Source organism: Typopeltis vanoorti, chromosome 5, assembly GCF_054136105.1.
Source record: "Typopeltis vanoorti isolate ZY-2024b chromosome 5, IOZ_Tvanoo_1.0, whole genome shotgun sequence".
NCBI classification, from domain to species: domain Eukaryota; kingdom Metazoa; phylum Arthropoda; class Arachnida; order Uropygi; family Thelyphonidae; genus Typopeltis; species Typopeltis vanoorti.
Genome location: NC_143553.1, coordinates 102,799,537 through 102,812,726, shown reverse-complemented (window position 1 = coordinate 102,812,726; position 13,190 = coordinate 102,799,537). Strand labels below are relative to the sequence as shown.

At 37.4% G+C, this 13,190-nt stretch overlaps 1 protein-coding gene across 1 annotated transcript in view; it reads right to left on the bottom strand.

The window, feature by feature from the left end:
- The window catches only part of LOC150106699 (sister chromatid cohesion protein PDS5 homolog A-like), a 670,786-nt gene that overhangs the window by 10,984 nt on the left and 646,612 nt on the right, over positions 1-13,190 (bottom strand). The gene's annotated exons all lie outside the window — the stretch shown is intronic.

Genomic DNA, 13,190 nt, shown 5'->3' with positions numbered 1-13,190 from the left:
TTGTATGAATGACAGCAGATGGTAAAGGCTTTACCTCACAGAAGGCATTAGTTTCAGTTGGAGGAAGTTGTTTGGTTACTGAGTTAACCATGATTGCAAAAATGTGACATTAAAAACTAAGCCTTGTAAGACTCCCTTCTCATAGGCATGTGGTAGGGAGAGAACAGTTCCCATTCAAACTTGAAAGATTTGGTTGGATAAAAAAGAGGAAGATTCCCCTCTGAAATCAAAATTGTGTATGTCTTTCAGCATTTGAAATCTCCAAGCAGTGTTGTACACCTATTCCATATAAAAAAAAAAAACAATACTAAATGCTCACATTTCAGGAATGCATATCTAATGGATGCTTCCAACTGGACTAGATAATCGGTTTATAGAACAATATTTGCAGAATAACTGAGAGGAGACCTCCACATAGCCTTTAAAGGAATGCGGAGAACCGACCAGGGCTTCTGACCTAATGTCCAATCCTCACCTTCTCGTGGTGCACCCTGTTGGGTATCTACTTTGATACTAAACGAACGAGGATGGGCTGGCAATTTGGGATTTAGCCAACCAAATTGTATTCTTATTGGTTAAACAAAAATAAAAAATGATGGTACACAACATGACAAAATTTCATGCCAGCTGGGGCATCGCCCAGTTAAACAAGGCCCCCGTTGTTTTTGCCAGAGAACCAGGGCGAACAGCGAAAAGTCAGCTACTGGAACAAATCTGAAAACACACCCCAAATCAACATCACCAGAGTTAAAGATCGGTACTATCAATGTAAGAAGCCTGAATGGCAAAGAAATGGAGCTAGCTGAGGAATTAGATAAGTACCAGATCGACATAATAGGGGTGACTGAAACAAAAAAGACCAAAACTGGTGATATCTTTCTGAGCAATAAATACAAAATGTTATATTCAGGCAATGACAATCAAGGAAAAGAAGGAGTAGCCATAGTATTCAACACAAAATACGAGGCTAATCTTCTTGAATGGCAGTCAGTCTCAAGTAGAGTAATGTGGGCAAATATGAGAATGGGGAACTGGACAATGAGACTTATTTGTGCCTATGGTCCCACAGAAGGCTCTACTAAGGTAGAAGTGGAGGAATTTTTTGACGCTCTAGAAAAAGCAACTGACACAATGAAAAAGGAAAAGTTGGTCCTTGTTGGGGATCTAAATAACAGAGTAGGAAATGATTGTGAGACATACAAAAATATTTTGGGAAAATTTGGAGAAAAGAGCAAAGCTAATAACAATGGCAAATTTCTGTTGGATTTCTGCTCAGGACATGGACTGGTTATTACTAACACCATGTTCCAACATAAAAATGTGCACAAATTCACATGGAGAGAAGAGGCTAGGAATAAGAAAAGTCTCATTGACTATGTTATTGTTGATAGTGATGTTTTCTCCCTGGTGCAGGACACCAGAGTGTACAGAGGATTTGAAATTGGAAGTGATCACTATTTAGTCTTGAGCAGGATAAAAGTGAATTTCATATTGAAAAGAATAACATGTAAGAAAGTTTTAAAGCGAATAAAAGTTGAGCAGCTCTCAGATGTGAACTGTAGACTAAAATACAGAAAGATTATTGAAAAGAAAATGAAAGACTTTGAGAACAGGAATCAAACCTTGGAGATTCAGTGGCAAACTCTGAAGAAAACATTGATTGATTCTGCCAGAGAGGAATGTGGTGAGGTTGTGTGCAAGGATAAAAAAATCAGAACTCCCTGGTGGACACAGGAAGTTAAAGAGGCAGTGAAGGAAAAGAAGAAAGCATATCAAAAGTTCCTGGCAAATAAGTCAGCTTTTACTCTTACAGAACACAGAGACAAATGTAAGAAAGCTAAACAGTGTGTAAAACTAGCTAAACAAAAGTCATGGGAGGACTTTGGCAAGAATATAGAAAATAAATATCAAGAAGGTGGCAAAATATTCTGGAGGTTGTTGAAGAAGCTTAGGAATGGAGGAAAGAGTGCTGTAAAAAGAGTTAGAGATGATAAAGGTGACATGAAAACAGGAGAAAAAGATATCCTTGAAGTATAGAGTAATTACTTTGAAAAACTGCTAAATGAAACAAGCAGTGATGACAGCACAGTGATAAAAAACACTGACCAGGCATGCAGTCAGGAATACATATCCATACTTGAAGTAGAAAAAGCCATCAAAGGCTTGAAATGTGGAAAGGCAGCAGGAGTAGATGATCGACCAGAAATGCTGAAGTATGGTGGTATAAAAGTCTTACAGTGGCTGCACTGCATAGTTCAGAAAGCCTGGACAGAGGGACGAATTCCCAATGATTGGAGTAGAGCTCTCATAGTACCCATATATAAAAAGGGAAATAAAACTGAATGTGAGAATTACAGAGGTATTTCCCTACTGAGTGTTCCTGGCAAGATCTATGCAAGTATACTTGAGAAACGGTTGAGAAGAATTGTGGAAGAAAAGCTTGGTGAAGAACAAGCTGGATTCAGGCCAAATAGAGGCTGCCAGGATCAGATCTTCACTTTACGACAAATAGTTGAGAAAGCATGGGAATATAACAAATATCTGTATTTAAGTTTTGTCGATTTGGAAAAGGGATATGACAAGGTGCCAAGAGAGAAGCTATTCAATATGCTGCAGTTATATGGTGTCAATGGGGCATTATATCAAGCAATACTTAGTCTTTATTTGAGTTGTAAGTCAGCAGTTAGAATTGAAGGAAGTACAGGAAGATGGTTTAATGTTAAATCTGGTGTGAGACAAGGATGTACATTATCCCCTCTGTTATTCATTGAATAAATTCATATGGATTTATTCAATAATAAGAAAGAAATTAGTCGGAACACTAAATTAGCTGTATACAAGACAGTGTTCAAACCAGTTTTAACTTATGGATCTGAGAGCTGGGTCAGAAGTAAAACACTTGATCAAAGACTAGAGACCGCAGATATGAGAGTCCTGAGAAAGATTAGAGGCGTGAGCAGATGGCATCAATGGCAATATCATATTAAAAATGAGGATATTAGGAAAGAACTTGACATTGTCAGCATCCAGAATGCGTTAGCAGAGCTAATCTCAGGTGGTATGGTCACTTAAATAGAATGGGAGAGGAAAGATTAGCAAAACAAGTGTTCTCTGCCAGGTTGGCAGGAAAACGACCCAGAGGAAGACCAAGATATAGGTGGATTGATACGGTACAAAGTGCCTTAGACGATAGAAATATAAGATCTGATAATGTTGGAGTCTTGACAAGTAACAGACTGATTTGGAGGAAAATTGTAGATAGGAAGTTAGTAATGATGTAATTTTTTCATGTAGTACTGTCATATCCTGTACACCCCTTGAGGGTACATGGCGCAGGAATTTGATGATGATGATGATATTTGCAGAAGCCAGATTGTATTCTGGAAGAAAAACTGTTTCTCTTCAGAAACCATGAACTATGAGAACTGGCCATTTTTATAGTCTTCCACAAGCAGCTTGTTAGAGTGAATAGTCAATAGCTTGTTGGTGATTTTGGATCTTCTGATGCTGTCTGGTTCAACAACAGTTGGGTGATATTTAAGCAAAGCAGCTTTCATTTCTTCTTTAGTGAACTGCTCATTGTATTCTTCAGCAATGCTCAAAAAAAAAAAAAAAAAAAAAAAAAAAAACTGAATTTGTTGTTTATGTGCTTTACATTTCTGAGCAAGACATTCATGTGAATACTGCTGATGTTTTAGTGGGAAAGTCCTTGAGTGTGTCAGCAACTATGCATTTATTATATTCAAGTAAGGAGAGCTGGCAGATTGCATCTGCTTTTCATTATCCGGATTTTGTCCCGGACTTCTTTATCATTGGTCATTCTTGTTATGGATGACATATATTGAATCCAGGTTTCCTTCCAACTCTGATGATGGATGTGTCTTGCTTGGGCACAAGCATATTTGAAAGCAATGAAGTCTGATGTTGTTGTGGGTATCTCCAGAAACATCAAATCCAAGGAAGCTCAGAAGAACGCATGCGATACTGTGCAATGTTCATTCCACCATGACTTAGGGAAATGTGGAAACCAACTATTATAGGCTTTATAGTTTGCAGTTGTCGAAGTTTGCATAATATGCTTTGTCACATGGTTCACTGCTCACTAATGGCAGATGAGCTGACTGTTGCAGAATTGAATTCTACTAAAGCAGAGAAGGTGGGCCAGTCAACCTGCTCAATTTTCTATTGTGGTATCTGTGATGCAGTGCATGGTTGCCCATGTAGGAAAATGGATATCACAGAGAAATGATCACTCCCAAATCGGTTGTTTTCAGTTTCCCACTTGAACAATAGGAAGGGAGGGTGAGCAGGCATTTAAGTTGATGGCAATGAATGTTTGGGTAGGCATATGAAAGGTGTTGTTTCCTGTGTTCAAGAGGAAGAGGTTCAACACCTTTTCATCCAATGTTTGTTCATGCACTACCTCACAGGGTGTTGTGCCTACTTAAATGGAGGTGGTAACAGCAATATGACAAGATAAAGGTAACCCTGAGGGATATCTACAGGAGGAAGGTAGATGTAGAATACTACAACATCTATAAACTTCTGATTGGGTGTTATAGGATATCATCTGATGAAAATTTCATTATATGGAAGACGGGGACAGAACACGAGGCATCCATAGAAGTTAAGTTTGATTAAGAAAGAGATAAGAGCTAGATTTTTCTCTCATAGAGCAGTGAGTGAGTGAAATAGTTTGTTTCTTAAAGTGGTGAGTGCATCTTGTGTGAATGAGTTTCATATGGTATGAATGATATACAGCCTCCCCATGATGATCAGCCTGTCTTTTCTACCCACTGCAGAGTGAAGGCCTCTCCCATTGTGGGAGGGCTGGGTCTACTTCCCCCATGGTGACCCGGTTCATCTTGGGAGAGTCTGTATATATATACTTGGATGAGTGAATGTATGAAGGTGAGAAACAATCACAAACATTCATGCCCTTTGCAGGATTCAAATCTGCAGCCTCTTGCTAGAGAGTGGATATGCTAACCAAACTGGCCTCCCCTATACATCATCCCTATTATTATTATTATCTCTCAGATAATAACAGTAACAACAATAACACTATTATTAGTCTGTGAGTCGGATAGCAATTATTTTTATACTGGTATTAAGTAGGACTTACTGCAAGGGAGTATATAGTGCCCACAAGGATGGCGACTCCTCCATAGGTCCATCACTGTCCTGTCCTTACAAGTGATGGCTACTCAACATCAACTCATCAGTGGGCTTCAGGTATGATTCCTGAAGGCAGAAACATGTTGGTTTATACTTCTGCAAGATAGCTTTGATGTAACTGATGTTTTGATGGAATCAGCGACAATTCCACTGTAGAAATATATGTGGTGTTATCATTAACCATGCTACTGGCCAGGACGTATATATATGTCCAAGTTACTATGGGTGCAAAGTGCATATTAAAATTGTAATACCATTCATATTACATTGAAATATATGATGGATACGAAGCGTACGAGGATGCATATTTGATCCATAATGGCCGGTTTGGAGAATTGGATAGCCAGTGTTCATTATCTCTTTTTCATCAAGAAAATATATTTGATCCTTTGAAGTGCAAACCTTTTTTTTTTTTTTAATTAGTGGATTCTCAGCTCAGGTAGTGGGACTATTTTTGCCATATCTGCAGGGATGACTCCAATATTGCTTTTTTTTTTTCTCTTCTTTTGAGCACTTGAGAGAAAGATAGCAAAGAAATCATACTGTTTCAGGGATGCTGTAGTTATGAGAAACCAGGATTGACACACTTCAAAGTCCTCACTGACGGTTTCTTTAAAGTTGCCTTCTCAGCCAAAGAGGGTTTATCACCAGATATTAAAACTTTTGTGGTATACTGCCTTGTCACCTCTAGGTATGGAATGCACTGCTGTTTTTAAATTTTAGATTTCCCTTTCATCCTTCTACCTTTGACATGCTTGAGAGTATGTAGGGTATATTCCCTATATTTCTCACAATTAGGATATTTTGGTATTTTTGTTCTTACAGTTCTTATTCTTGTGAGCTTTATTACCATGGACAAATTTTATTTGTAAACTGACAGTACATTCATACCATGGGTGAGCTAAGAATTTTTTCTACTTTTATTGATTTTCTATATTTTGTATTATTTATTTATTTATTTATTTTTTTACATAGACTGGAAACCCTATCTAGAGACCAATCATGGTACTTTTTCAAGCCACTTCAGGCATTCAATAAGCAGGGTAGTGATCTCATACCAGATGATGAAATTCATCTCCTACCTGAAGACAACCCCAAACACTCATGACCATGGTAGGATTGGAATTTACAGCCAGTTGGTCGGAGAGCAGGTACACTAACCACTTGGCCAACCAGGCCAGCAAATATTTTGCTTTCACAGATGGTGGTGGTGGTGGTGTGTAGATGTGCTTAAAAGATGATACTCCTGGTAGGTACCAGGTGACCATCCCTACACATAAGTATTCTCCTCATGACTGTCACTCCTTGATATTTAATTTCAGAGCAGATTTCTTCATCTGGGACATCAAGGAGATCCCAATCTGATATTATCCCTGGGAAAAAAAAAAATCAAAGTTTTGTGGATAAAATGTGATTGGCATTCCTCTGATGGATGTTTTGTGAAGGAGATGCTTCTACAAGTATGTCCTCTGAACTGAGATTTGTAACTGATTTCTGCCAACCCTTCCAGATGAAGAAGGATAATGCTTTCCTGACTGGACATTCTTCAACCAAGTACAGTATTAAAAATGTTGGTATGTTTGTAGCTCCCTCTGATGTTTTTTTGCTTATTTGCCTTCAGCCATTGTTTCAATGGTTTCTGAACATAGTTGGATGACCCAATAGCTTACTGAGAGCCCTGATAAACTTGAGGATGTGCACTGAGGCAGTGGCCAAAGTAGTGCCAGAGCTTCCCAGCAAACAATAACTGTGCTCGGGATTGGAATGACAAAGCTAACCTGGACCATGGTGAAGGAGACTTATTGCAACACTGTTGACCCTTGCAGGCAAGCCTGGCAGCCAAATGATCCTGGTTAGGCCATCCAGGACTGACTGTTTTGCAAAAGCAGTGGCCAAAGTGGTGCAAAGCCACTGGGATCCTCCTTTTAGGATGCCCACAGTTTGCATTGCACAGCAGTAAGGTGTTGGATCCCAATGATGGCCTGAAAGGCGTCATCGTCATCCAGTAGCATCCTCTAACGAGGGGGTTGCTGCAGATGAGCAGCTCTTCTCCATTTCTCTCTGTCTGTAACTTCCATCATTCTTAAACAAGCCCATTCCACGGTCTTCTCTTCCACCTCAACTTTCCCTTGTAATACAGTTCTTGTCAGGTGTCCTGAAGAACCTCTCAGAAGATGTCCTGCAAATCTGGTCTTTCTTTGCATAATATTCTTGAGCAGTGTTCTTTCCATTCCAACTCGTCTTAAAACTTCTTGATTTGATATTCTCTCTGTATAGTTAATCTTTTCCATCTTTCTATAACACCATATTTCCAATGCATTAATTCTTTCAATATTGCTCTTTCTGAGTGTCCACGACTCACTTCCATAACTTGCAATACTCCAAACTGTTGCTTTAACTATTCCAATTCTAACATCTCTTTTAGTATTCTTGTTTATTGAAATTCTCTTCATTTCCATAAATGCCGATTTAGCTTTGCATATTCTATTTCTAATGTCCAACTCTGAAGTTCCTTTCTCTGAGATCCAGCTACCTAAATACTGAAAGGCAGGATAGTAAAAAAAATACTAACAACGTATATAGGAAGAAAAGCATAGAAAAGAATAAGGACAAGAAAGGGGCTAGTACTGTCAATAAGAGGTTCCCTCCACCTCAAACAGGTAACTACAGCCCCTCACATGGTGGGCTGTAGAAAGCTCATAAGAGGCATATAGTGAGCTGTTCTGGAAGGAAGGGATGTGATTTTCTGAGGCCAATCACTCCCGCTGCCTTCCAAAAACAACACAAGGATGAATTAAAAACCAGTTTAAATTTTTGCAATATTCTGTTTCTGTCACAGAATATTGTAAAATTGTCATCTTTGGCGATTCAATATTAATTGTAACCCACAAAAAACGCAAAGTAAAGTGAAACTTAAAGTAATCTGGGATGCGTAAAAATTGCTGTTTCCCATATTTTAGGTTGTTTAATACATCCATACTTATTATTTATTCTGTTGGATTTTAAGGGGATATACAGATTCTAAAAAATGTCTTATATGAGAACTTGCCACAAAGAAGCAGCCCCCCCCATTTGTTTCTTTGTACTTGTTGTCCAAGGCATAATCTGCTAGACCAGTATTTCCTGTTTTTTGGACCATGCCCCACCTCAATGCCTCAAAGATTTCAGTGCCCCCCCCCTCTTGCCGACAATGGTGGGGGGGGACTGTTTTGAGTATATCAGTGATGAAGTGACGAATGAAACATCATTTTCTATTTCCCCCTGTGGGGCATATGCCCCACATTGAGAAACACTGTGCTAGATGCTACCATCCACAGTCATGCTTACAGATTTTTTTTTTTTTTTTTTTAAAGCAGATACTAACTTATATTCTAGTCTATCCATAATGACAACTACAGACACTTTGCACATACTAGGAATGGAGAGAAGGAGTTAGTTCTTAGGGAAAATGGATAAAGGTAGCTAGTTTCAAATGGGCTTGAAGGTGGCATAGAAATATTTTCAAAGATCTGCTATTTTTTTCAGATGAATCCTGGATATAGGGCGTGATCACACTTATAATCTGTATGTAAAGAAGGTCGAGCATTGGAAGGAGGTTTAAGTAATTTGTTGAAATAGTAGCCATCAGATAAGAAGGTGTGTGGCATATATACTGTTCAGCTGTGAGATTCCTCATTGGAACATAGAGTGATGACTCTATAAGAGTTTTAACGATACCAACAAAACTTGCCAACTTGACAATAGAGGGGTTAGTTTATTCATTTTTTAATAAGCTGCAGGTTCAAATCGCAAATATCTGTGCTATAGTCACAGATTCTTTTGCGATACCTGAAGATGTTGATCAATTTAACGAAACTAGTAAACTAGTAGTATCTTTTCAAATATACCATGTCATCTTTTTTTCTCTCGGTATTAGTCATTAAAGCTTTTTCATAATATTCCAACCAAGTAAAAATGAATTTTGAAAAAAAAAAAAAAAAAAAAAAAAAAAAAAAAAAAATATATATATATATATATTGTTCCCTTATTCTTATATTTATATGTGGTAAAGTTTTCATGTTTATCTAAGTACTGCATACTTAGATGTTAATCAGTTATTCAATTTAATTAGAGAATCCTGGAGACTTACATTGCATGAAGCAAAGGGCTAAGTTTGACATCTCCAATTCTAATATCAGGCCTAATGCCACTTTCTTTCATAATGTGATCCATATCAGGAATGCCAGGAGTGTCAGAAATAAGATAGATAAAATAGCTGGAATAAGTGAAACATGGTTGGATAAGAATGACATCTTGATGGGTTTGAAATGAAGGGATATGTTGTTTTTTGTGAAGATAGGAAAGGTAAGAAGGAAGGGAGAGTGCTTGATGCCATATAGCAGAGGAATTATGTCTATGGAAGGTTGAGATACAACAGGAAAAAAAAGAGGCAGTTTTTTCCTGGACTGGAGGTTTATGGAATGAGATACTTGGTGGGATGTTGCTACAGGTCAAGGAATGTACAAGTTAGAGAAAAAGAAATGTATAGGCAACTTTGGCTTAGTGAGCAAGGTAATCATTATGGGTGATTTAAACTGGGGCATTTTAGTTGGAATGAAGAGATAACATCAGGGAATAAGGAGAATGAATTACTTGAGGGTTAAGGGACAACAATGTCAAGTAGTATGTACTGGAGGGCACATGAAGGTTAAGAGTCATAGGATGTGATTGTGAATGGAGTGTATAATCTTTCCCCAACTGAGGAGGGAGAGAGAGAGAGAGAGAGAAAGACCATGAGTTGCAGCGAATCACACAAGAAGTTCCATAAAGAAGGTACACTAGTGGCCAAAATTGTGGAAACATTTTGGAAAAAGTGTATTTTTGAGGTTTGATGGCGCATAACACCACGTTTGTTTGGTGTAATACCATAAAAGTATATATCAATGGAAAAATAATTTAATCAAGAATGTAATGCAACAAAGTTTGTTCAATTATCTGTAATCTATGAAAAGTTATAGCCAAATATCCAGAAAAAAGAAGCACAACTTGCTTAGGTTGATATGAAGTAGTTTTCCTTTCATTTGAATGTAGCCAATGAGCATGAGTGTTTAGAGAGTCAATCAGGTGTCATCTTGTTTTGGCAATGAGCCAATAAGGTCATAGTAGGAGTCAGCTATTGATGTCATATTGGAGCTGAGAGGAGGACATTTGTCAGTGTGTTATGCGATTGCTATCAAGTTGGTTGGGTTTTTCTGTGTTCTTTCATTTAGTGAGCTTGTAAAACGTAATAAAATTAAAGAAATGGCACAAAGAGTTGACTGGTCACCCAGAAAGTGATGTAAAATAGTTCTATTAAGTGAATAAGGCTACAGTTATGAAGAAATTAGAAGAAAAATTGGTGGAAACTTAACCAAAGGAAGCATTTCTAAATTTTTGAAGAGGTATAAGGAGACTCAGTCACTACAAAACCAGACTGGTAAAGCAATCGCATAACACACTGACAAATGGCTTTTTTCGAAGAATTGAGAGACTGTGACTACGTGACAGAAGAAAATCATCTGGGTGTATACAAGATGAAATGGTGCAATACAATGTGAAGTTGAGTGCAAGGACTGTTCAGCGCAGACTGCAGGAATTTGGTCTAAATGCTAGAATTCCACGAAAAAAGCCATTTTTATCTCTCAAACAAAGGTTGAGAAGATTAAACTGGGCTAAAACCTATGTTAACAGCAGAACAATGGGACAGTGTTATTTGGAATGATGAGACCAAAATCTCCCTGTTTGGTAGTGACATCATAAAATAAGTAAGGAGAAGATTTGCATCCTGACTGCATTAACCTACCGTGAAACACCCACTTAGTGTTATGATCTGGGGTTTATGACATCAAAAGGTGTGGGCAGAATTTGCATGATTAATGGGAATATAAATGAAATACTTGAGCCCAAACTGAAGCCTTCCGCACGTGATCTTTTCCAAGATAATGAAGCATTTATATTTCAATAGGATTCAGCTCCATGTCATGTTGCTGCTGTGTGCAAAAAGTGGTTTCAAGATAATCATATTCCACTGCTGGAATGGCCTGGGAAAAGCCCAGACCTTAACCCAATCGAAAATCTATGGAGCTGACTAAAGAAACTTGTTAGTCAGAAGCAACCCACCAATAAAACCCAATTAATAGAAGCAATAATTCAATCTTGGTTTCACATATGGCAAAGTAAAATCAAAAGAGAAGGCCAATGTTATTTAATTTGTATGGTGGTAATATATGGAATGGTTTGATGGGAAATATCTAGATGTTTGCTGACAATATAAACTAGAAAGGAAAATAGTTAGGAACAACAATGTAGAAGTCCAGCAGGATGATTTAAATTAAAGATACCAAGAAATTATATACTTGGTTTAATCCTTTATCCATGTATAAGTAAACAAAGTTTGCACCTGAACTATTTTCAGGACTAAGGCAACTCATATATTGAAGCTAATGACATGACTTCATATCACTTGCCTTAGTATCCCATAATGCAAAGCACAAATCCTTACGGGTATGTATAATGCTATGCATTATGGGATATTGTAAGCAAGCTTTGTTTGCTTACACTTGGATAAAGGATTAAACCAAGTATATAATTTCTTGGCATCTTCAAATTTATGGTATAACCAAGTGGAAAAACTTCCAACAACTATCTCTAATCCAGAGTATTTTAATAATAAGGTGTGACACCTTTTGGCTACTTGTATATGAAAATATGCAAGTAGCCATCTTCTGCATTACTTCAACTTTAGTATCACAGAGCTGGAAGAAATCGTCCATGAGATATGGTGATTAATACCCTTGGAGGGTAATGTATGGCAATGTTGTAGCCAATGAAGTTCTAGCTGAGGCTCGGCTATTGCTGTCACCCTCCTGCCGTGATCAGAGCTTTAATAGCTCAATAACAGCTTATTGAGCTATTAAAGAAAATATATAGAGAACAGTAATGAAATTCTTATATAGACATTTTCGAAATAGGGTAAGATTAGTAATATATGAAAGGGCTTATCAGATGAAGATCCAAATTGGTTTACTGGTGATGTCACCCTCACAATAGATATGAAGACATCCGTACCAAATTTTGTCAACATCGGTACAATCCAAGTTATGGTATGTATGATCACTTAGGTGGTAACTGCCCCAAATCTAAATGCTTCAAATGCATGGAGATCGGAGATATTGCTAATCAACTCAAACCATGTCAGAAATGCGAAAGTTCTGAACACCGCGTTAATACCTGTCCCCTTAGAACTTTTGCTGAAAGAGTGGGAACACCATATATATCAGAGAGACATAATGAAGAGTTCCTGGATCTTCCAATTCAGTCTAGTAAAGATGATGCATTTAAACAACTACACTTGGTAAAATCACAAAAAGTGCACAACCAAATCAGCTAGAAATCAGCCCGAAAATTCCAGAACTGCAGGAGCCCCTTTCCCAGTCAAATGCTGTTGGAACATCAGTGGAAATTACCAATAATGAACCTAGTATAACAACTGGACAGGTACAAAAGGAAATGCAAACACATGAAACTGTTCTACAAGGAGAAACTTTAGAAGAAACAGACAAGCAAGCAAGCAAGATAATAATTGAAAGAACTTAATATGCAGACAAGATCACCAAAAAGGAAACATGAATTAATAAAAAAAAATTGAGGATAAACAAAAAAAATTAAAAAAAAAAAGAACTACATATAAAAGAAAAAGAAGTAATAAAAAATGTAAAGATGGAGAAGGCTGTGGATCATCAAATGAAAACTCTTCAAGCTCAGAAGAGTGTATAGATTATGAAGAACCAACTCATGATAATAAAGGGAAAACAAGAGATACAATTAAAGAAAATATAATAAAGTTTACTGATTCAAAGTTTTCTCAGTGCAATTATTATCTACATGAAAAGAAAATAACTGGCTTCCAAATCAAGAATGATAGGCATGAAATATTGAATGAAATTTACATTCTGATAAGTTTCATTTTTGAATTACCTGGAAGTGAATGGTTA